The sequence below is a fragment of the Cervus elaphus genome, chromosome 28 (genome assembly GCF_910594005.1).
Source record: "Cervus elaphus chromosome 28, mCerEla1.1, whole genome shotgun sequence".
NCBI classification, from domain to species: Eukaryota; Metazoa; Chordata; class Mammalia; order Artiodactyla; family Cervidae; genus Cervus; species Cervus elaphus.
This window is the reverse complement of record NC_057842.1, coordinates 18,021,666-18,047,401: the sequence shown is the minus strand read 5'-3', so window position 1 is coordinate 18,047,401 and position 25,736 is coordinate 18,021,666.

Genomic DNA, 25,736 nt, shown 5'->3' with positions numbered 1-25,736 from the left:
AAGGAGTGCTTATCTCTAATATTAAGTCTTTCTAATCTTGTCTGAGTTCTTTCATTTTTGCCAGTCTTTAGTTTTCTCATAGTCTAAATAAGCCCGTTGATAACTGGCTTAGATCTTCATCAGTAATACATTAATTAGAAAAAAGTGCCTAGAATATAGCCAGCATTCAGTAAGTCATTATTATTTGTACATATATTCCGTTCGATTCCTAAAACATTATGCTTGCATAGTACTTTTTAAGAAAAATCTGAGGGCTGTTCATGGCATACACTCTATTTTGCGAGGCTTAAAGTTTTTGTCCCATGATGTCCTGCATGTTAGAATCTACATTTAAGTAGTGTATTACCTCACCTGTACTGTAGGCACAAGGCCATTAATGATATAATCTACCTAAAAGTGCTATAGATATGAAGTAGCAGTATTGTTCTTGTGAAATCTTAGTCCATCTTTGTTGTATATTGGTACCAAGTGCATATGAATTCAAATATATTTTGAAATATATTCAAAATGCATTTGACTATTTATATTCAAATATAAAGATATATGAAATTTTGCATTTGCTTTATTCCTAAGTTTATTTTTTCTTTCTCATTTACTTCTAATTTATACTATCTGGCTTTATTTTCTAAAACTTTGTGTAATGCCATCATTCCACTTCAGAACATGGTGGGATGCTAACATACAAATAATACATGAATATGTCTGTGTGTATACACACATCAATATCATTATTACAGTTTTAAAAATTCTATACTATGAAGGAAGAAGTGGATGAATTCTGGAATTCTGTCTAATTTATACATGGTGTACCTCTGATTGTTCTGACAAGCTGGATATAAGAGCTTTGTGTTGAAGAAGAATTTAATTTGGGCATCAGGCTGGAAAATTTCCCCTTTAGAACCACTGCATGCCTAAATTATGAAATAGAGACAATATTATTAAAGTTTATTTATGCCTGTTTATAACAAAGTGTTTGAAACATATTCCTTTAGATCAAACCAATAAGCATTTAATTGTGTGATGACAATTTCTAACTACATGAATGAAGAAATTGGACTCAACAGGCTTATCTGGGGTCTTTCCAGCTCTCCCAGGCAGAGCGTAATTCTGGAACTTGTTGCTCACGTGCATCTGGAATATACTGCTACAGGAGAGGATTGGGATCTTTCTGAAAGGCTGGGGTTTTTTCAAGGGCCACTGTTTTCACATATATGATGCCTAGGGAAGTAATTTCTCAGTTTAATGTAGGACCAGTTTATGGATTGGCCCCAGTGGTACTTGTCAGATATCTATTAGAACCAATGCTTCATTATCAGTATCTTTTCTCTTCCTGATCATCTTTCCTGTATGCCCTCAGTTTAAAATAGCAGATGGCTTGCGAAGGTTGTTTACCTGGGTCAGAATTGTCAGAGCATTAGTTGTTGCTGTTCAGTCGCTAAGTCGTATCCAACTCTTTGTGACCCCATGGACTTCAGCTCTTTAGGCTTCCCTGTCCTTTGCTCACATTCATGTATGTTGAGTCAATGATGCTATCTAAAAATCTTATCCTCTGTCACCCCCTTCCCATGCCTTCCATCTTTCCCAGCATCAGGGTCTTTCCCAATGAGTCACCTCTTCTTATCAGGTGACCAAAGTATTGGAGTTTCAGCTTCAGCATCAGTCTTCTCAGTGAATACTAAGGGTTGATTTCCTTTAGGATTGACTGGTTTGATCTCCAGAGTATTAGTATTTATGGTATATTAGAATCTCAATTTTTAGCAATCAGAGCATAGAATAGAATCTACAATAGAATCACTAAGTTGAGTCCAGGGTTGAAAGCACAGAGACAAGCATCTACCTTAAGTACTTTTGCATTTAAATTATTGCCAGCGACCAAGCTTGGGTATCCTATATATTTGAAACTAATGTTATGATTGGCATTGGTTTGTAAAAGTGAGTTTAGTTATTGACTTTTCAATGTGTTGATTCACTGAAGAATACATAAGTTAAACCATATCAACCAATATTTATATCTGATATGGAGAGGAAATATAAATAAAGTTTCTTTAAATTTAAATATTTATTTAAATATTTTTCCTTGGATGTAACTAATATGTTAAAAAATCTCTGTGATCAAATCAATAAAATATTAATATAAGAATAGAAAATAAAAAGAAGGTATAAAGTACATACAGCAGAAATATTTCCCATTATGTAGAGGAAGTTAATATATATTAAGGTTGGTATTTCAGGTCAATGGAAAATGACTACTTAGTTACTAGATAATGCCATTGCAAGATTGGCTACTCACGTGAGAGTAAAGAAAACTGAACCATTATCTTGCAGCACACACAGATACAAATTTCACATAGACTAGCAACTAAAAAATGCAAAATAAAATAAATATTTGCAAAAAATCTGGGAGACTAGATGTGTCAATTTAAAGACAAGGCAGACCTTTTCAACCAAATCTGGTTGAGAAAGTACAAAATAAAATCAAATATGGAGATATTTGATTATACAAAAATTAAGACCTGTTTTAGAATTATACTGCTGTTCTTCATTTTCACTCTTGAATTCAATCCAGGATTGTTTGATTGAATTCTTTGAAAAACACACCACATCTGAAATTCAGCCCCCTATAGAAACTGGTGGCTAAATGCCCAAGAAAAATACTTCTATGACATATAGAAATGGACACAGCTTTAATTAGTTTAGGTGGAAAAGAAAAGTCAATGAAGCACAGTTGCTTTATCTTCAAAGGGATTTTAAACTACCTCTCTGGCCAATTGCTATGATTGATGTTAATGTAAATGAAATATAGAGATTAATGAATCATGTGCAGCAAATAACTATGTTTATTTCTGCTAATCATATGAGGAGACAAGCAGATATTGGAACTTCCTTGTGTCTCCCAGTTTGTGCCATATAAAACACATTGGTAAAAAGAGGACTCATGTAAATAAATACTGATGGTATTATCTTTGGATCTAAAAATATTTAAGCAGAGTTCCCTTATACTGTGCTTTAAAGGTATAGCCAGATTCATTGTGTAATGAAAAATCTTGAGCAGATTTCGTGAGCTGTTCTGTATATGGGAAAAAATTAGTGTGTATGAGAGGCAGAAGAGATTCAAAGACCAGTTTTGAGAATTTGCCATCCCTGATTCTTTCTGATTCTCTTGCACTTTTATCTAAGCTCTTTTTTCTTCCTTAACAACTTCTTTCATCAAACAGCTCCCCACCTGGGACTACGTTTATCTTATCAAGCTGTGGCATCAATTTCTAGAGACATACACATACTATATGAGTAAGTGTGTATACTGGAGAAGGAAATGGCAACCCACTCCAGTATTCTTGCCTGGAAAATTCCATGGACAGAGGAGCCTGGCAGACTACAGTCCATGGGGTTGCAAAGAGTTGGACATGACTGAGCAACTAACAACAACAACAACAACAACAACAAAGTGTGTATACAGTGGTGAACATTCATATTTCTTTTAAAGCTCAAAAAATATATTTATAAAAGTAAAATGACAACTGAGAAGTATTTTGTTTTGTCTTGTTTTCCTTAAACCTAAGCCACTTAAACAAACAGGAGACACCTGATGTGCGTTCTATAAGAGCACATCTTGTTTACTTCCACCCTAGTATTCTTCGGCTTCCCTTGTGGCTCAGCTGGTAAAGAATCCGCCCGCCATACACACTGAGGGAACCAGATCTGAAAGAGACACGTGCACCCCAATGTTCATCGCAGCACTGTTTATAATAGCCAGGACATGGAAGCAACCTAGATGCCCATCAGCAGACGAATGGATAAGGAAGCTGTGGTACATATACACAATGGAATACTACTCAGCCATTAAAAAGAATTCATTTGAATCAGTTCTAATGAGATGGATGAAACTGGAGCCCATTATACAGAATGAAGTAAGCCAGAAAGATAAAGACCAATACAGTATACTAACGAATACATATGGAATTTAGAAAGATGGTAACGATAACCCTATATGCAAAACAGAAAAAGAGACACAGATGTACAGAACAGACTTTTGGACTCTGTGGGAGAAGGCGAGGGTGGGATGTTTCTAGAGAACAGCATCGAAACATGTATATTATCTAGGGTGAAACAGATCACCAGCCCAGGCGGGATGCATGAGACAAGTGCTCGGGCCTGGTGCACTGGGAAGACCCAGAGGAATCGGGTGGAAAGGGAGGTGGGAGGGGGGATCGGGATGGGGAATACACGTAAATCCATGGTTGACTCATGTCAATGTATGACAAAAACCCCACAATATTGTTAAGTAATTAGCTTCCAACTAATAAAAATAAATGAAAAAAAAAAAAAAAAAGAATCTGCCCGCAATGCAGGAGACCTGGGTTTGATCCTTGGGTTGGCAAGATCCCCTGGAGAAGGGAAAGGCTAGCCACTTCAGTATTCTGGCCTGGAGAATTCCGTGGACTCTATAGTCCCTGGGGTCGCAAAGAGTCGGACATGACTGAGCGACTTTCACTTTCACTATGAGACAAACATATGGATATGTAATCATATTTTTGTGGCACAAATTTTCTAAAAACTACAGCTTTGTTTTCTTTCCTTTCCTCCTGTTTTTCTGCCACCTATTATACCATACCATTGACCATGCACGAATTAACCTGGAGCATGCATTAGAATGGCATATGCTGAATTTTTATGAATCTCTGAGAGCTTTATGAACAGTTTCATTCCACAGGTTGAAATAATAGCCTAAAGACTGTAAATGCTTAGTCAATTTAATCAATGCCAAGAAACTCAGCAACCAGAGAGAAAAGCAGAATTCATAAGATACATTTTCTTTAAAATCTCTGGTGGACTTTGACCTGATACAAAAATTTTCAAATATTAAGTTCACCCATTTTCCCCTCCTCAAAACAATGAGCCTGACATCACTAGAAGCAGAGAACAGAGTGATGTTAGGAATATAAAAACTCTTGAAATACATTTGTGGAAACACCTTGACTCTGTTAATCATTAAACTAAGAAGTAATTAAGAACATGAACTTACCTTCACTGTCTTATTTTGTCTACTCTGGTTCTTCTCAAGTCTGAGAGAATACTTGAGACTTTAGCCTTTTTTTCTTCTTAATATGGTTATGAAAAGTACTTACTACCCATAATGTCAGCCAACTCTACTTCCTAACTAGCTCTTTTGCCTTAAGTTTTAAAATATCAAAATATGTGTGTCAAGAGCCAATAAAAATACTTGAAATTTCAGGAAAGAGATATTGGAAGTCCTTTGGGATGTATAAATGAACAGATGACTAAGCTTATTTGTAACTTCCAATTTGGTTGAATGCCCAGGCAAATTCAGCTTCTGTTTTGTATGAAGTGAAAATTTGGGAGTTGAAAATGCCTCTTATTGGGTCTATTTATGAAATTTCTTCATTTTTTATGTTAGAAATAATAAGTAAGGGAAATATTTTCATGAAAATAGATAATATATAATAATAGTTTACATTTAGTGAAATGTTACTATTTGTAAAGCACTGCTCTGAAGGACTTTGAAGGCATCACTTCATTAATTTCTACAATGTTCCTATAAGATTATTAATTTGATCATCTTCATTTTATTGATGAGAAAATTAAAGCACAGAGAATCAAAACAACTTACTATGGTCACTTAAAAAAGGTAGAGTTAGGATTCAAACACAGGCAATCTTGATCTAGAATCTGTGCTTTTTACCACATACAGTGCTGTTTCCCACATAATTCAGACTCAAAAACACTTAGACTCAAATGTTGGCTAGATTACGTGTTAACTGAGTAACCCTGGAAACCAGGCCTCAGTTTTGTCATCTGTTAAATAGGCACAATAACACCTTTTCTACTGGGTTGCTGTGAATATTAAATGAGAGAATCTACAAAAATGAACAACAAAGTTCCTGGCACAAAGTTGATAGTAAATAAATGCCAGATGCTTCTATTTCCTCTAATGCACTGGTGTTAAAAAAATTAATGAAAAAATCCTCCTTTTCTCCTCAAATATGATCTTTATAAAATCTAGTTAAAATACATAATAGCAGATAGCCTATTCATTTTTCCTTGTCCTTTAAGATGATTGCATTATGAGCATAGAAAATTGAATCTTTTTCTCTCCTTTCCTTTCTCTTAGCTAGTAACTGCTTAATAGCGATGTTTTTATGAAAGGATGAGGTGGGATTAGAGCTGAGGCAGAAACAGCAGAATTTGTGGTTCTTTTTGGAATTTTAATTATAAGTCCAAAAATGTTCCTTTGATTAAATTCTGGTGTAAATTTTCTTGAAAAGATCTTTGTTTACTGACTCATAAATGAGAAATTATATAATTCAGATTCCACATCTTGTAATAAGCTAAACGCCATCTCTAAGAAGAAAGTTCCATATGTGGGAATTCATGGTGAAATTGGCATGTAAGGAGGGATCTATTTCTTAGACATCACTCAGATATGCTCCTCCAGCCAGAACTGGGTCTGTTTATTTAGATGAAGGGTTCAGGCATCTCTGATATCTAAATCTGAGGGCCACAAATAGAGAAAAGTACAATTCACGGGGCAAGCTGAAAGCTAATTCCTCCAGCTGTGGAGTGCCTCAGCGTCAGGTTCTAAAGAAGCCAAGGTTGTGGTGAATTTTGGGGCAAAAACAAATCATCAAAAAATGTGCCCTTCTCCTTCCTCCGTTGTCTTTTAGAACCATCCAACTTGAACATCTTTAATGTATCCTACATTTATCTGGTATTGAATTCGCGGAAAAAAGTCAGCACTGCGCTCTGTGGTGCGTAGGCTGTGGTTTGGCTGGACACGTGCGTGGGTTCCCAGGCCACTTCTACCCACGTGAATAATGGTAACAAAACTCCCTTTCCATTTCCCACCCGCACACATGTCTGCAGAAGAAAAGACTAAACAAGATGTTCTTTTTTTATCCTAAATGAAAACAAATAGAAAAATGAGTAGGGGAGAAGGATCTGGTTAAATTTACTGTAAAAGCCTCCAGAAAGAGTCTCTATCAGAACAAGGAAGAAATCCTTTGTTTTAGTTTTTTAAATACCAGTACACTGTCTATGAATATTTAACCTGTAAGCTCCTCTCAAAATAAATGAAGTTCTTACTAACTTCTGTCTTCTCCTTCCTATAATAGGTGCTGTGGGTCAACGGGTCAACTGTCCCCAAAGAGCTTGCAATTTGCTTTCTTAATTGTTTTATTTGAAGATTTATATTTGTCTGCAGGGTAGACATAGCAGAAGTGAGACAAGTGTTTGTATCTGCTCTCTTTCAAAATCCTGCTAAGCTAATGGCACAGGTAAAACAGAATAAACAGAAAGGATGAATAAACCAAAAGGATGAAGAGGCAGAGCAAGGAGGGAACACCAAGTGAGAGATGATTACAAGTTTGGGAAGCTGGATGTTAGAGGATTTGTAACTGATTTAAAAGAAAGATGCAGCTGAGAGCATCTACAGAAGGAACTGCATAGGAAAGGAAGGTGATTTTTTCCTGCAGATCCCATCTCCATCCTGAGATGGAGGCAACATGTACTTCAAAAATCATGGGGCTAAAACTGGAAGAGTGAGTTGGGATTTTGTGTAGGAAGCAAACTCCCAGGTCTTTGTTCCCTACTGGAGCACTGGCAAGTACTTCTCCACTGGTGCAGAGGCCTGGGGATTTATTTCTATGGGAATATTACACCAGATTAGTTCTCGATTTAGGGAGATAGGGTGCAGGAGGGAACCACTGGGCTGAAAAAGGGAATCAAGTGAAGTCTTTACATGGATGGTGAGTCACATGATCCTCAGTTGTCTGCTTCCCAGGATGCTGGCTCTCAGGCATCCACTTCCCAGGCAGGAGATGGGAGAATCCCTTTTTTGGAGAAACTGAAAGGATCTGGGCATTCTGATATTTGGAGAAATTGCAGTGAGAAATCTGTTTTATTGCCTAGTCACTCTAGTGAAAACCATAAACAGACAGCTGTTTTCCTCCTTGTGCCTGATACTCTCTCCTCTTCACCTCTGCCTGCATGGAGAACATCCAATCATCCTCGTTTGTAGCCTCACCTTAAACATGAACCAATATTCAAGGATCACCAGGAACTATTCAGTAAAAACCTCCTTCATTAAACAGAGGTTATGATAAGTAAAGAGAAAAAAAGAAATAAATACAATTAAGGGAAAAGAAATAGACTTTAACTTAACATGAATAGAGTTAATATTCTCAGAGAGATAAAGTTCACTGCATCCCTAGTATTAGAATTGGATGCTGGAAAGAGTTAATACTGAGAACCAGAAAAGTCATGGGTATCAAAAATACAATACCTCAAATTAAAATTAAGCAGAAGACAAGGTTTGAGGAATGTTCAATAAAGCAGAATAACACACAGAGATATAGACAAAGAAAAAAGAAAAATTGAAACTCAATCTTAAGTTTTGTGAAATCTTTAGAGGGCAACATTCACTTAAGAGAAATTATAAATTGAGAACAGGAAAATTGGCACAATCTCAAATAGCCAATACAAGGACATAAATTTCCAGATTAAGGGGCCTATCAAATGTACAGAGTAGTAAAAAAAGACCCACATCAAGATTTATTAGAAAATAGAAGATTCTGGAAAAATCTAGGTTGATGACATGTCATATTTTCAATCTAGGCCTAAGAATGCTGTAGATTGCTCAAAGAGACTGAGCCAGAGAAAAAGGCAGAAATGCTTTAAAAATTATGAGGGAAAAATAAATCCTTCCTAGAAATTATAGTACTAGGTTATTCAAGGTCTTGAAAAATCATCTGTCCTACATGATTTTTACTGAAGCATATAAGAAATAGAAGTATGGGATGTGGAAAATTAAGAGATAAGGAATTTTCAGGATGATGGCCAGAGGAAGTCTAGCAATGAAGGTTATTCCAGTCAATGATTATTTTCATAGTTATAATAATGCAAACATTAATTATTATTTTGACAAAAAATATGATATAATTATAATAGGAGAGCTTAAAATAGTTTATTATTGTTGATGATATTTGAAGGTAGTGATTGTGGTATAAAAATGTAGCATCTTGACTTACCATAATAGTGTTTAAAATTGGTAAATCCAGTAGAAGCAAAAGATCTAGTGTTACAGAGCTGACTACCATAACATTTCCTAAAAGTGTGAAATAAGTTGCTTTTGGGGAATGGACCTGGTTTCAGTAAGGATGAAGTAAGATTTCTGTCGTGTAGCTTTTTGGTGCTATTAGAATTTTACATAATAGCTTGCATGAAATAAAACTAAATATTAAAAAGTAATGTCTTTTTATTATATCTACAGGATAGGTTAAGTTATGCTGCAGTAACAGACAACCTCAAATTTTAATAGTTCAATGCAAGAAAAGTTATGCATATGCCACTTGTGCAAATGGAGTCAATGGAAGTTCCTAATTTCTGTACTTCTGTGATTACTCAGGAACCAAGGAAAAGAGGCTCTGCATTGACTGAACTTTCACAGTTATTGCAGTAGTGGGATGAAACTCAAGGTTTCTAATTGTCAGTTAAGTGCTCTGGCTCAAAATGCCACACCTTACTTCTGCTCTCAACTGATTGGCCAGAATTAGTCACATGTATCCTCCCAGCCTAGAAAAACCAGGAAGTTCAGAGCTTCATATGTACAGAAGAGAGAAGAACCCAGCATTAGTGAGCAGAATAAGCAACCATCACATACATTTTTCCATTTTGCTTTTTTCCTGTTTTCCCTGTCTCTCTCCTTTCAATTTTCTACCTTCCTAACCAAGTAACGTAACCCAGTGAATGTCTTTCTAATTTCATGCTTTATGCTTTAAATATGATAAAAATACAGCCATTAAAAAAAAATGTAGCTCACTTTTCTTTCTTGGCAATGCATTGTGAGTATTTTCTAAGATCGAAATATTTTGACCAAACTAACTATACAGAATTTAGCATGAATGTATTACAATTCATTTCATTTACTCAAGAATTCATTTAAAAATAAGTAAGATTTAAAAAAATAATTCATTTAATCAATCCCTATCGAGACATTGAGGGTATTTATAGACCTTCATCACAGAAACCAGAGCAACAGTGAGTGAACACTCTTATACATACATCTTTTTATATAAGAACATTATTCCTTTAAAACAGTGATTCCTAGAAGTGTGATTGTTGGGTCAAAGGATAACTGTTAAGCTTTAATAGTTACCACAAATTACTTTCCTTTAAGATCATCGTAATTTATATTTCAATCAGTAAAAATCAGGTTTTCCACTTAACCAGCATTTTCGTGAGCACTTGGTAATTTTTCTTTCTTTCTTTTTTCTAAATTAATAGGTTGCAATTTAATTAAGGTGATATGAAATGCCCTTGAAATGATTGGTGATAAAGAAAATGTAAACAAGAGAAAACCCAAGAAAACTCAAGTGTTAAGGCAGTGAGGGAGATTCTCAAAGAGAAGACAGCTCTTGAACTATAAAGAAATTCCAGAGGAGAACGATAGCACAAACAATTATCCAGAGGCAGGGATGCTTCTGCCAAGTTTACTAACAGCAAGATATCCTTGCCAAAAGTGAGAACCACACGGTGGACAGTGGGGGAGAAACAGTGTTGGACTGGTTGGGTGGAGGAGAGTTGTCACATATATTATGACAAGGGAGAGACATTTAGACCTGGAAGGGGAGTGAAAAGTCAGCTAGTATAGATTTGCCCACAAAAAATATGACATGATAGAAAGAAGTGCTCAAAAAGGCATTTTTGGCAAAAGGCTACAGGTAATGTGGAAAAGAGCTAGGATGCTGACATAATAACATAGGCATAAAGAGGATTTTAAAAGCCCAAATCTATCTTTCTTTGCATTTAGTAAACATGATTTTGCTAAAAGAATGTATACAGTGACATGGAGTTAAACTGTAGTTTTTGTTTGTTTTAAAATCCTTGAAATCCAACCAGAATAGCAAAAAGAAAGGAGTAGAAAAGTGAGTGAAACAAAGGCTATAAGAGGAAGTAAAGGAATGAATAGATGAATTCAGAACATGGGGTGTAAGAAGAAGGCAACTTTAAAAAGTAAAAGGCAACAAATAATTTGGCAAGGACATCCTTTAGGTAAACACAGCTGTCAGAGAACAGGGAAACTCAGAGTAAAGCTACATTCTAGGATGAATAATATAATGTAAAACTGCTATGTGAGGGAAAACCTAATGTAGGTTAAACTTTTAATACATTTTTGGTTTAGGAATACAATGTTAACTGTAATTCCTTCATAATTTGGATTGTTTAGATGGAGTTTTAATTGTACATCTACTGTGAGGAAAACAGAAATGCTATTTTCAGAATATAGAAAGAGATAACAAAAATTAATACCTGATTATCATGTAAGCATGTAAGAGAAAGTAGAAATGCAAATGGTGCAAATAATTTGTAAAGATCTTTTTTTTCCCCAATTATTTTTATTAGTTGGAGGCTAATTACTTTACAATATTGTAGTGGTTTTTGTCATACATTGACATGAATCAGCCATGGATTTACAGGTGTTCCCCATCCCGATCCCACCTCCCGCCTCCCTCCCCATCTCATCCCTAGGGTCTTCCCAGTGCATCAGCCCTGAGCCTTTGTCCCATGCATCCAACCTGGGCTGGTGATCTGTTTCACCCTTGATAGTATACTTATTTCAATGCTATTCTCTCAGAACATCCTACCCTCACCTTCTCCCACAGAGCCCAAAAGTCTGTTCTGTACATCTGTGTCTCTTTTTCTGTTTTGCATATAGGGTCATCATTACCATCTTTTTAAATTCCATATATATGCTTTAGTATACTGTATTGGTCTTTGTCTTTCTGGCTTACTTCACTCTGTATAATGGGCTCCAGTTTCATCCATGTCATTAGAACTGATTCAAATGAATTCTTTTTAATGGCTAAGTAGTATTCCATTGTGTATATGTACCACAGCTTCCTTATCCATTCGTCTGCTGATGGGCATCTAGGTTGCTTCCATGTCCTGGCTATTTTTTATTTTTTTATTTTTTTTATTTTTTTTAATTTTTTTATTAGTTGGAGGCTAATTACTTCACAACATTTCAGTGGGTTTTGTCATACATTGATATGAATCAGCCATAGATTTACACTTATTCCCCATCCCGATCCCCCCTCCCACCTCCCTCTTCACCCGACTCCTCTGGGTCTTCCCAGTGCACCAGGCCTGAGCACTTGTCTCATGCATCCCACCTGGGCTGGTGATCTGTTTCACCATAGATAGTATACATGCTGTTCTTTTGAAACATCCCACCCTCACATTCTCCCACAGAGTTCAAAAGTCTGTTCTGTATTTCTGTGTCTCTTTTTCTGTTTTGCATATAGGGTTATCATTACCATCTTTCTAAATTCCATATATATGTGTTAGTATGCTGTAATGTTCTTTATCTTTCTGGCTTACTTCACTCTGTATAATGGGCTCCAGTTTCATCCATCTCATTAGGACTGATTCAAATGAATTCTTTTTGACAGCTGAGTAATATTCCATGGTGTATATGTACCACAGCTTCCTTATCCATTCATCTGCTGATGGGCATCTAGGTTGCTTCCATGTCCTGGCTATTATAAACAGTGCTGCGATGAACATTGGGGTGCACGTGTCTCTTTCAGATCTGGTTTCCTCAATGTGTATGCCCAGCAGTGGGATTGCTGGGTCATATGGCAGTTCTATTTCCAGTTTTTTAAGGAATCTCCACACTGTTCTCCATAGTGGCTGTACTAGTTTGCATTCCCACCAACAGTGTAAGAGGGTTGCCTTTTCTCCACACCCTCTCCAGCATTTATTGCTTGTAGACTTTTGGATAGCAGCCATTCTGACTGGCGTGTAATGGTACCTCATTGTGGTTTTGATTTGCATTTCTCTGATAATGAGTGATGTTGAGCATCTTTTCATGTGTTTGTTAGCCATCTGTATGTCTTCTTTGGAGAAATGTCTGTTTAGATCTTTGGCCCATTTTTTGATTGGGTCATTTATTTTTCTGGAATTGAGCTGCACGAGTTGCTTGTGTATTTTTGAGATTAATCCTTTGTCTGTTGCTTCGTTTGCTATTATTTTCTCCCATTCCGAAGGTTGTCTTTTCACCTTGCTGTGGTTTCCTTTGTTGTGCAAAAGCTTTTAAGTTTCATTAGGTCCCATTTGTTTATTTTTGCTTTTATTTCCAATATTCTGGGAGATGGGTCATAGAGGATCCTGCTGTGATTTATGTCGGAGAGTGTTTTGCCTATGTTCTCCTCTAGGAGTTTTATAGTTTCTGGTCTTACACTTAGATCTTTAATCCACTTTGAGTTTATTTTTGTGTATGGTGTTAGAAAGTGTTCTAGTTTCATTCTTTTACAAGTGGTTGACCAGTTTTCCCAGCACCACTTGTTAAAGAGGTTGTCTTTTTTCCATTGTATATCCTTGCCTCCTTTGTCAAAGATAAGGTGTCCATAGGTATGTGGATTTATCTCTGGGCTTTCTATTCTGTTCCATTGATCTATATTTCTGTCTTTGTGCCAGTACCATACTGTCTTGATGACTGTGGCTTTGTAGTAGAGTCTGAAGTCAGGCAGGTTGATTCCTCCAGTTCCATTCTTCTTTCTCAAGATTGCTTTGGCTATTCGAGGTTTCTTGTATTTCCATACAAATTGTGAAATTATTTGTTCTAGTTCTGAAGAATACTGTTGGTAGGTTGATAGGGATTGCATTGAATCTATAGATTGCTTTGGGTATTATATTCATTTTCACTATATTGATTCTTCCAATCCATGAACACAGTATATTTCTCCATCTGTTTGTGTCCTCTTTGATTTCTTTCATCAGTGTTTTATAGTTTTCTATGTATAGGCCTTTTGTTTCTTTAGGTAGATATATACTCCTAAGTATTTTATTCTTTTTGTCGCAATGGTGAATGGTATGGTTTCCTTAATTTCTTTTTCTGTTTTCTCATTGTTAGTGTATAGGAATGCAAGGGATTTCTGTGTGTTAATTTTATATCCTGAAACTTTACTATATTCATTGATTAGCTCTAGTAATTTTCTGGTAGAGTCTTTAGGGTTTTCTATGTAGAGGATCATGTCATCTGCAAACAGTGAGAGTTTCACTTCTTTTCCTATCTGGATTCCTTTTATTTATTTTTCTGCTCTGATTGCTGTGGCCAAAACTTCCAAAACTATGTTGAATAGTAGTGGTGAGAATGGGCATCCTTGTCTTGGTCCTGATTTTAGGGGAAGTGCTTTCAATTTTTCACCATTGAGGATAATGTTTGCTGTGGGTTTGTCATATATAGCTTTTATTATGTTGAGATATGTTCCTTCTATTCCTGCTTTCTGGAGAGTTTTTATCATAAATGGATGTTTGAATTTTGTCAAAGGCTTTTCTGTATCTATTGAGATAATCATATGGGTTTTATCTTTCAATTTGTTAATGTGGTGTATTACATTGAATGATTTGCAGATATTAAAGAATCCTTGCATTCCTGGGATAAAGCCCAATTGGTCATGATGTATGATCTTTTTAATATGTTGTTGGATTCTGTTTGCTAGAATTTTGTTAAGGATTTTTGCATCTGTGTTCATCAGTGATATTGGCCTACAGGCCAATTTTCTTGTTTTTTTGGCATCTTTGTCTGGTTTTGGAATTAGGGTGATGGTGGCCTCATAGAATGAGTTTGGAAGTTTACCTTCTTCTGCAATTTTCTGGAAGAGTTTGAGTAAGATAGGTGTTAGCTCTTCTCTAAATTTTTGGTAGAATTCAGCTGTGAAGCCATCTGGTCCTGGGCTTTTGTTTGCTGGAAGATTTCTGATTACAGTTTTGATTTCCTTGCTTGTGATGGGTCTGTTAAGATCTTCTATTTCTTTCTGGTTCAGTTTTGGAAAGTTATACTTTTCTAAGAATTTGTCCATTTCTTCCAAGTTGTCCATTTTATTGGCATAGAGCTGCTGGTAGTAGGATGATTTTTTGTATTTCAGTGTTGTCTGTTGTGATCTCTCCATTTTCATTTCTAATTTTGTTAATTTGGTTCTTCTCCCTTTGGTTCTTAATGAGTCTGGCTAACGGTTTGTCAATTTTGTTTATCTTTTCAAAAAACCAGCTTTTAGCTTTGTTTATTTTTGCTATGGTCTCTTTTGTTTCTTTTGTATTTATTTCTGCCCTAATTTTTAAGATTTCTTTCCTTCTACTAACCCTGGAGTTCTTCATTTCTTCCTTCTCTAGTTCCTTTAGGTATAGAGTTAGGTTACTTATTTGAATTTTTTCTTGTTTCTTGAGGTAAGCCTGTAATGCTATGAACCTTCCCCTTAGCACTGCTTTTACAGTGTCCCATAGGTTGTTGTGTTTTCATTTTCATTCGTTTCTATGCATATTTTGACTTCTTTTTTGATTTCTTCTATGATTTGTTGGTTATTCAGATGCATGTTATTTAGCCTCCATATGTTTGAATTTTTAATAGTTTTTTTTCCCCCTGTAATTGAGATATAATCTTACTGCATTGTGGTCAGAAAAGATGACTGGAATGATTTCAATTTTTTTGAATTTACCAAGGCTAGATTTATGGCCCAGGATGTGATCTATTCTGGAGAAGTTTCCGTATGACCTTGAGAAAAGGTGAAATTGATTGTTTTGAGGTGAAATGTCCTATAGATATCAATTAGGTCTAGCTGGTCCATTGTGTCATTTAAAGTTTGTGTTTCCTTGTTAATTTTCTGTTTAGTTGATCTATCCATAGGTGTGAGTGGGTTATTAAAGTCTCCCAGTATTGTTGTATTATTGTTAATTTCCCCTTTCATACTTGTTAGCATTTGCCTTACATATTGTGGTGCTCCTATATTGGGTGCATATATATTTATAATTGTTATATCTTCTTGGATTGATCCTTTGATCATTATGTAGTGTTCTTCTTTGTCTCTTTTCACAGCCTTTATTTTAAAGTCTGTTTTATCTGATATGAGTGTTGCAACTCCTGTTTTCTTTTGGTCTTCGTTTGCGTGAAATATTTTTTTCCAGCCCTTTATTTTCAGCCTGTATGTGTCCCTTGTTTTGAGGTGGGTCTCTTGTAGACAGCATGTATAAGGGTCTTGTTTTTGTATCCATTCAGCCAGTCTTTGTCTTTTGGTTGGGGCATTCAACCCATTTACATTTAAGGTAATTATTGATAGGTATGGTCCCGTTGTCATTTGCTTTGTTGTTTTGGGTTCACGTTTATACAACCTTTCTGTGTTTCCTGTTTAGAGAAGATCCTTTAGCATTTGTTGAAGAGCTGGTTTGGTGGAGCTGAATTCTCTCAGCTTTTGCTTGTCTGTAAAGCTTTTGAATTCTCCTTCACGTCTGAATGAGATCCTTCCTGGGTACAGTAATCTGGGTTGTAGGTTATTCTCTTTCATTACTTTAAATATGCCCTGCCATTCCCTTCTGGCCTGAAGAGTTTCTATTGATAGATCAGCTGTTATCCTTATGGGAATCCCTTTGTGTGTTATTTGTTGTTTCTCCCTTGCTGCTTTTAATATTTGTTCGTTGTATTTGATCTTTGTTAATTTGATTAATATGTGTCTTGTGGCCTTGGGTTTATCCTGTTTGGGACTCTCTGGGTTTCCTGGACTTGTGTAACTATTTCCTCCCCTGTTTTAGGGAAGTTTTCAACTATTATCTCCTTGAGTATTTTCTCATGGCCTTTCTTTTTGTCTTCTTCTTCTGGGACTCCCATGATTCGAATGTTGGGGCGTTTCACATTGTTCCAGAGGTCCCTGAGGTTGTCCTCATTTCTTTTGATTCTTTTTTCTTTTTTCCTCTCTGCTTCATTTATTTCCACCATTTTGTCTTCTACCTCACTTATCCTATCTTCTGCCTCCATTTTTCTATTGTTGGTTCCCTCCAGAGTGTTTTTGATCTCATTTATTGCATTATTCATTTTTAATTGACTCTTTTTTATTTCTTCTAGGTCCTTGTTAAACATTTCTTGCATCTTCTCAATCCTTGTCTCCAGCCTATTTATCTGTAACTCCATTTTGTTTTCAAGATTTTGGATCATTTTTATTATCATTATTCTAAATTCTTTTTCAGGTAGATTCCCTATCTCCTCCTCTTTTGTTTGGCTTGGTGGGCATTTTTCATGTTCCTTTACCTGCTGGGTATTTCTCTGCCTTTTCATTTTGTTTAGATTGCTGTGTTTGGAGTGGCCTTTCTGTATTCTGGTGGTCTGTGGTTCCTTTTTATTGTGGAGGTTTCTCCCCATGGGTGGGGTTGGATGATTGGCTTGTCAAGGTTTCCTGGTTAGGGAGGCTTGCGTCGGTGTTCTGGTGCATGGAACTGGATTTCTTCTCTCTGGAGAGCAATGGAGTGCCCAGTAATGAGTTTTGAGATGGGTCTATGTGTTTGGTGTGACTTTGGGCAGCCTGTATATTGACACTCAGGGCTATGTTCCTGAGTTGCTGGAGAATTTGTGTGGTATGTCTTGCTCTGGAACATATTGGCTCTTGGGTGGTGGTTGGTTTCAGTGTAGGTATGGAGGCTTTTGGGTGATCTCTTATTATTTAATGTTCCCTGTAGTCAGGAGTTTTCTGGTGTTCTCAGGTTTTGGGCTTAAGTCTCCTGCCTCTGGATTTCAGTCTTATTCTTCCAGTAGCCTCAAGACATCTCCAACTATACAGCACTGATAATAAAACTTCTAGGTTAATGGTGAAAATATTCTCCACAGTGAGGGACACCCAGAGAGGTTCACAGAGTTACGTGAAGAAGAGGAGAGGGAGGAGGGAGATAGAGATGAGCAGGAGGAGAAAAAGGGGGACTCAAGAGGAGAGAGACAGATCTATGCAGCACTCTGTTCCCTAGGTGTTCTCCATAGCCCAGAATACCCACAGAGATTCACAGAATTGGATTGAGAAGAGATGGGGGAGGGAGGAAATAGAGGTGATCTGGGGGAGAAAAAGGAGAGTCAAAAGGGGGAGAGAGTAATCATCACACTCCTGAGTAAAATTTGGTACTGATATTGGATTCTTAAATGTCCAAAATTGATATCAAATACTGAAAAACAATGATTAAAAATCTAGAGTAGAGGTTTGACTCTTAAAAATACAATATTAAGAACAAAAACAAAAACACAAAAAATTTAAGAAATATATATGAAGTTCGCTTTAAAAATAGGGTCTTTTTTTTTTTTTGCAAGGTTATAGTGAAATGAAAATGAAAATTAAGGAGTAATAGAGGACTTTAAAAGAAAATAAAAGAAAAAATTTAAAAAAAAGAAAAAAAATTTTTTAATGAAAAAATAGTAAAAATATAAGGAAAATGAAAATGAAAATTAAGGAGTAATAGAGGAGTAATAGGGAATTTTAAAAGAAAATAAAAGAGAAAAAATAAAAAGAAAAAAAGAAAAAAATAAAAATAAAAAAAAGAAAAAAAATTTTTTTAATTAAAAAAAAAGTCAAAATATATCTAGGAATTTCTCTGGAGCTGTTGCGGTCAGTGTGGGTTTGGTTCAGTTTCAGATAGCTCCTTGTTCCAGCTTACACTTCTCAATATCTATAGGCCCCTTCCGGTGTAGTCGGTGTTAACTACAGGGGTTTTAATCTGTTGTACCAGTCACTTCTGAAGTGGTTCCCTTTGTTTATTTGGCTTCTGTTTGCAGGTCTCTTCAGTGTCTAATTTCCGCCCTGACACAGGCGGGTGGAGGTGTTCTCTTGTTTAGGTTCGCTTGTTCAGTCATTCTGTGAGGAGGGAGGGGCACTGCAGACAAATGTCACCAGCCTGTGTGGGGAGCACTCGCAGTGTTCCGGCCACACTGAGTTTGCCCCCGGTCCTGGTGTGTGTGCTTTCCCCATCTACACTGCTCAGGCTCCTGGCTGCTCTATATGGAGTGGGCCCTGAGTTGCGTGCGGTTCCAGTTTTCGGGTACTCCACAAAAGCGCAGACTCGGTTGGGCCCCCGTTTTGTGCCTTCCCCAGCCTGAGCAGCTCAGGCAGCCAGGTGCTTGATGGGCGCACTCTCCCTGGGTGCGGTGCGCCTTCTCCCCTCCACGGTCGGAGCCTCAATTTCCACGCATGCCGGTTGGGTGTGCCTTGTGTCTGTTCTGGGGAGCTGACCTCTAGCTGCGACCCTTCCCAGAGGATGTCAACCATCCAGAATCTCAGGAAGTCTTTGGTTAGAAACTGGAAGCCTGTTTGCAGTTTGGTAGGGGATGCCATCTCTGAGGCCAAGTTTGCCCCTTTCCCCTCCCCCCTGCTTCCTGCCTCTGGCGGGGGATAAGCCAGTCCGACGCCAGCTTGCTCTTCTCTGGAATTGCTCAGTCCTTCCTTTGTTCTGCGAACGGGCCGGCAGTGTGTTCGGTTAGCGCTTTCCTCCCGGTTAATTTTCTCTCTCTCTCTTGCTATCCCACAGTTTAAGTTGTTATCTCACATTAGGTCCCTCCGATTGCCCTCAGGGCATTCAGGCCCAGTCCTTACCCTAAGCAATGCCGCCCACTCCTCTCCGTTCAGCCCCCACTTGCTGGTGGCGGATGCAAGCGTCTGGGGTACTTTTCTGCTGGGAGCTTTTAGGCATGTAATCTGTGAGTTTTATTTATTTTTCCTCCCAGTTAGGTTGCCCTCTGAGATTTGAAATCTTCCCCCAGACCCGCCAGTGAGAGGGTTTCCTGGTGTTGGAAACTTCCTCTATTAGGACTCCCTTCCCAGGATGGGTCTCCATTCCTAGCTCTTTTGTCTCTCTTTTTATCTTTTATATTTTGTCCTACCTCCTTTTGAAGACAATGGGCTGCTTTTCTGGGTGCCTGATGTCCTCTGCTAGTGATCAGAAGTTGTTTTGTGGAGTTTGCTCAGGATTCAAACGTTCTTTTGATGAATTTGTAGGGGAGAAAGTGGTCTCCCCATCCTATTCCTCTGCCATCTTAGCTCCTCCCCCTGTAAAGATCTATATTACACGTGCAGATACACACACACACACACACACACACACTTCTCATGTCAGTGAAGTCAGTTGTAGGCTTGTTGGGGGCATGTGTAATTTCCTCATTTCTGTCTCATCACAACAAAAATTTGAAGTGATAGACCAGCTCTCGGATGGACCAGTGTTACAGCTCCATGTTACAGCTCAGTTTTATTTAGAAAATAAAGGAAAATATATCGTCGAGGCATGAGGGCACCACGACTCAAAAGACACGAAGAGAAGATAGAGAGACCCCCCCCTTGGTTCCTCTTTTTATAAGTTTTTTCTCCATCCCCTGGGCCTGCCCTATGTAAATTGGGCTAGCCAGGAGTGCTGTTCTACCTGAGGTCCTCACTCCGGTCCTTGGACCTTCCTTTGTTCTATTTTTGTGGGCTTTTCCCTTCCTTGTCTTTTAGCCACTGCCATTCTGGACTCTTTTTTCCTATTCGAACTACCTAACAGGCTGATCAAAGTTAAGCCAATTCAAACAAACAAACAACAACCAAAAAACAGGTTTTGGCTTTTAAAAAACTGAATTGCAACCACCGAGTTTCTGGAAGATCTTTAAGTTTTCTGCATCTCTTTCTGGAACAATGCAGAAGGCAATTTGGCCCTCAATTTTTTAATTCCTAAAGGACTCTGAATTTTCAATTAAAATATATTAATAAACAATTATTTTCAATAGGTAGTTTTGAAGGGATTTCTTTGCCCACTTTATTGCAACTTTTTTGCTGAAGAAAATATAATGTTCATGATGACTATTTCTGGCGTTCTTTCTCCAGACTGGTTTTGGGGAAATTTATAAAATATTTAAAGAAGAATTAGTATTTATTTTTCTCAAACTATTCCAAAAAATTGAAGAGGAAAGAATGCTTTCAATCTCATTTTATAAGGTCAGCATCATCCTGATAGCACATGCAGACAAAGAAACAACAACAACAAATTACAGGCCAATATCATTAATTAACATAGGTGCAAAAGTTCCATACATAATATTAGCAAGTGGAATTAAACAATAGATGTAAAGGAACATGCACCATGATCAAGTGAGGTTTATCCCAGGGAAGCAAAGATGGTTCTCTGTCTGCAAATCAACCAATGTGATACACCACATTAACAAACTGAATATAAAAATCATCTCATTAGACTTGGAAAATGCCTTGACAAACTTCAACATCCACTTATGATAAATTATGATAAATTTCACATTGTCTGAAATAAATATGAAAGTTATTGCTCAATCACAGTTTTATTGATATGCAATTCACAAAAGATTTAATCATATCAACCAGAAAGGAAGTATTTATTAAAGAAGTGCAGTTATGGAAACACGGTACGTGGATTTAGCCAAAAATATCATTTGTCTTCAAAGTCTAAAAGTTTAAGGGTAGGAGAATCTGACTTACCCAGGCACTAACTCTCAACCTGACAGAGTTAGTGTCTTCTATTTAATCCAAAATTTCTGTATTTAATATAAGCAAGGTTTCTAGCACTCTGGTGGGAAACATGTGGTTGCCAATGTAAATTTATGCCCACTGTTGAGAATGGAGCCAGACAGGATGAAAGAATTAAAGAGTGAATTCCTTCAATTCAGCCTAATAGTTGGTAAATCTGAGACTTAATTAACACATGTATTTATACTGCCTTTTCACAAAATGGTAGCTGAAAGCCTTTAGGTAAAAATGGAAATGCTTATTGCAAACCCATATGGAGATTGTTAAATATAACCTACTTACTTTCACATGAAAATTTCTCCTTGTTCTGCCTTCTTGGAAATATTTACAGTTATGCATAGTCTCTGGCACTCTTATTACCATCTCTCCTCTTCTTAAACAAATGTCCTATTGTAGTATCTTAAAATGCCTCACAATTGAAAAGATAGGTTTAAAAAGTTCAGCCAGCATACATTTGCTAGCTATAAGCACAATTTCAAAATAGAAAAACAAAACATCTTATATGCATTAGGTAAGTACAAAAGATTTTAAAAGCAAATTTTTTCCTGTATTGAATCTAAAGAAAAAAAATTGCTTCACAAGTACATTGCTAAAAGGACACTTTCAGAAATCAACTTTATTTTTGTCTATGTTTTTCTTTTACCTCTGTATTATTTCATGGTATTGCTACCAAATTATTTTCTAAACCTCTCTAGGCTTTTGGAGAATCGCTGCTTGAGTAATCTATTTGGTTCTTGGTTGTCATTGGGTCCTCTGTGAGACCTGAGAGCTTTATTCACAGGAAGTTTTAAAAATGGATTGTTTCCTTAGTAGACACATGAATATTCACATTTTCTGTTTCTTTCTGTATATTGTAGTAGTTGTTTTGCTTTTCCTTTGTTCTTGTTTATTTTTCTTTATTACAGTTCATCCATTTAATTAATTTCTGCTCTCATTTTTTCATTTCATTTTTTTTCCCAATTTCTTTGGGCTCTCAGTCTTTTTTTTTTAAACTTTTTGAGTTGAGTGAAAGACAATTTGATTTTATGCCTTTCTACATTTTCTAAAATATGCATTTGAGGCTAAAATTTTTCCTCTAAGCAAGTTTTTAGCTGCATCTCACAAGTTTTGGTATGATGTATTTCCATTTTCATTTAGTTCTAAGTGTTTTGTAATTTCTACTGTGATTTTCTTCTGTGACCAAAGTGCATTGTTTATTAAATTGATTCATTTAAAATTTTATATTTTTTATAATTAGCTTTTAGTTATATTTTAGTTGTTAGCCTATGTTAAAACATGTTGCTTTTACTTAATAGAGCTTAGCGCAAATGAGTATGTTTACCAGTTTCTGTATAATATTAATATTTTAAAACTCCATTCACCACCCACCACCTTTAATATTGTTGTTGTTTGCTATTTATTTTAATTCTATGTATAGCTGAAATAACGTATATCCTTATTATTATTATTGTTTTATGCTGTCATATTGATTTAGGTTTCTTTCTTAATTGCCATATATCTGGCCAAAATTATTTTTCCTTAGTCCAAAGAGCTGTCATTTATTTTTGGTTAGTTTTGTCTTAATTTTTAAAGTGTATATTCTAAAATGTGTGCAATTTAAAGCGGGCAGCTATTTTTTTAAGCTCTTGAAAGCTGTGATTCCATTATTTTCTGGCTTCCATCATTTCTGCTTAAGAGTCTGTCTTACTGCTATATTGAAAGAGTTTTTCTTTGTTTTTTTTTTTTTATATAAAAATAAATGGCTGCTTGTAAGATTATCTTTTTCCAGCAGTTTTACTACTTATGTTTCTGGACATCATTTTCTTTATATTCTACTTTGACTATGTGCGGTTTTTCATGCTATTACTTGTGACTTTCATCAAATTTAGAAAATTAATCATTATCTCTTTAAATATTGCTTTTGCTCAACTCTTTCCTCTCTTAAAATTTCAGTTACATTTATGATAGGCTTTTTCACTGTGTATTTACCATTTATATATGTATTTTCTATCTTCTTGTCCTATTCATGTTTCAGTTTGCATCTGAATATATTTCTCATTTTCCCTCAGTTGAATTCATCCTACTTTTAAACCAGTCAATTCAGTTAATTTTTTTTATTAATGTCATCGAGCTGAAGAATTTCCTTTAGATTAATTTTTTATAATTCTAATTTGATGGCAAAATTTTCCACTTTGTCTTTTAAAAATTTTTAAATTTATTTTAATTGGAGGCTAATTACTTTATAATATTGTAGTGTTTTTTGCCATACATTGACATGAATCAGCCATGGGTGTACATGTGTTCCCCATCCTGAACCCCCTCCCACCTCCCTCCCCATCCCATCCCTCAGGGCCATCCCAGTGCACTGGTCCTGAGCACCGTGTCTCATGCATTGAACCTGGACTGGTGATCCGTTTCACATATGATAATATACATGTTTCAATGCTATTCTCTCACATCATCCCACCCTTGCCTTATCCCACAGAGTCCAAAAGACTGTTCTATACATCTGTGTCTCTTTTGCTGTCTCACATATAGGGTCATTGGTACCATCTTTTTAAATTCCATACATATGCATTAGTATACTATATTGGTGTTTTTCTTTCTGATTTCACTCTGTGTAACAGGCTCCAGTTTCATCTACCTCATTAGAACTGATTCAAATGTACTCTTTTTAATGGCTGAGTAATATTCCATTTTATATATGTACCACAATTTTTTTATCTATTCATCTGCCAATGGACATCTAGGTTGCTTCCAAGTCCTGGCTATAATAAACAGTGCTGTGATGAACATTGGGGTACATCCATTTTATCTTTTCATCTCTAACAAATTAGTCACAGTTATTTTAAAGTCTATATGTAACAGTCTAATATATGATTCATGTTAGCTGTATTTCTATACTTTATTTTCTTTTGATCCATATTCAGGTAATCTTGGTAATTTTTTACTTAATACTAGGATTTTTTGTGTGTATGTGAAAACATTATAAAGCTCTAGAGACTATTATCTCATTCCTGAGAGGATTAACTGCTTCTACTAGATAGAATAATACAAGATCATCTTTGTACAAAGACACAACCAATTCAAGTTGGGTTTCAGTCTTTATAAAGTCTCTCTATTTACACTGTGCTTTTACTCTTGAGATGTTGTCCTTCACATCAGAAATTATGATGAGTTTACCAGGAAGGAATTGGCATACGCTGCCAGGGAAAAAGAGGTGCAGAATGTCAGGTGCTGCTGTTATCATCTCTGGAATGTTTGATTTAAATATCTCCTGCCTCGGTAGCCTTGAGCTCCAGTTCTTGTCTTCTCAGTACTGGGTTAATGTGGGAAACTGTGTTACTTTTTTCAGTTTTCTTGGTCATTTCATTTATCAGAAAATATTTTATGGGGAAAAACAACCAGGTTAGAATTTTGGCATCATCTCAGTGTGCTGCAAATTACTCTACAATCTTGACCTTTCAGATAGTGGCTGCCCTGTTATCTTCATGATTCTTCCAAACACACACTAAAAAAAAAATATTTATTTATTTATCAATGTGCTGGGTCTGTGTTACTGCACTTATGCTTTCTCTAGTTGCAGTGAATGGGGGGCTACTCTTCATTGCATTGCACAGGCTTCTCATTGTGTGTGGTTTCTTTTGTTGCAGAGCAGGGGCTCCAGGTGCACGGGCTTCAGTAGTTGCAGCCTGCAGCCTCAGTACTTGTGGCGTGCAGACTCTAGGGTGCGTCGGCTTTAGTAGTTGTGACACAGGAGCTCATTAGTTGTGACTCACGGGCTCTGGGGCATGGGCTCAGTAGTTGTGGCAGTCTTTAGTTGTCCACAGCATGTGGAATCTTCCTGGATTTGGGATCAAAACTCATGTCCCCTGCATTGGCAGGTGGACTCTTATCCACTGTGTCACCAGGACAGCCCATACATTTTTGAGTTTATGCAGCTTCTCTAGTTATTTTTAGTGAGTCTTCTACAAGTTAGATTAACATAGACAGAAGTTCTCCTTGAAATCAATTTTAAGCTAACTGTTCTCTTGGCCATCCCCTGTTCACTCCATCAACCCTAGCTGACACTGCCATAGGCTTTTCCTTCCCCTTTCCTCTTTTGCTAACCACTATCAAAAAGATGGAGGGAGGTGGATGAAGTGTACATGTAAATTCTTTTTTGATTGTTAGTGCAGTAAGATGACTTTATTCTCTCTGGGTCTAGCAGACATTTAAAATTACTTGCTTCTCTTGTGGGTATTTTGGTAGTTCTTTCTGAGGTCCCACTCTAAATGTTTATCTGCCCTCCTTGTATCACACTCAGTACATCTTCCTCTATCTGAGCACTCTACTGTCATCCTCTGATTTTCTTGTGGTCTCTTGGAAGGTCTCTTTCTAATTAGATTTCATTGCCTTTCTAGGTATTTATTTTTG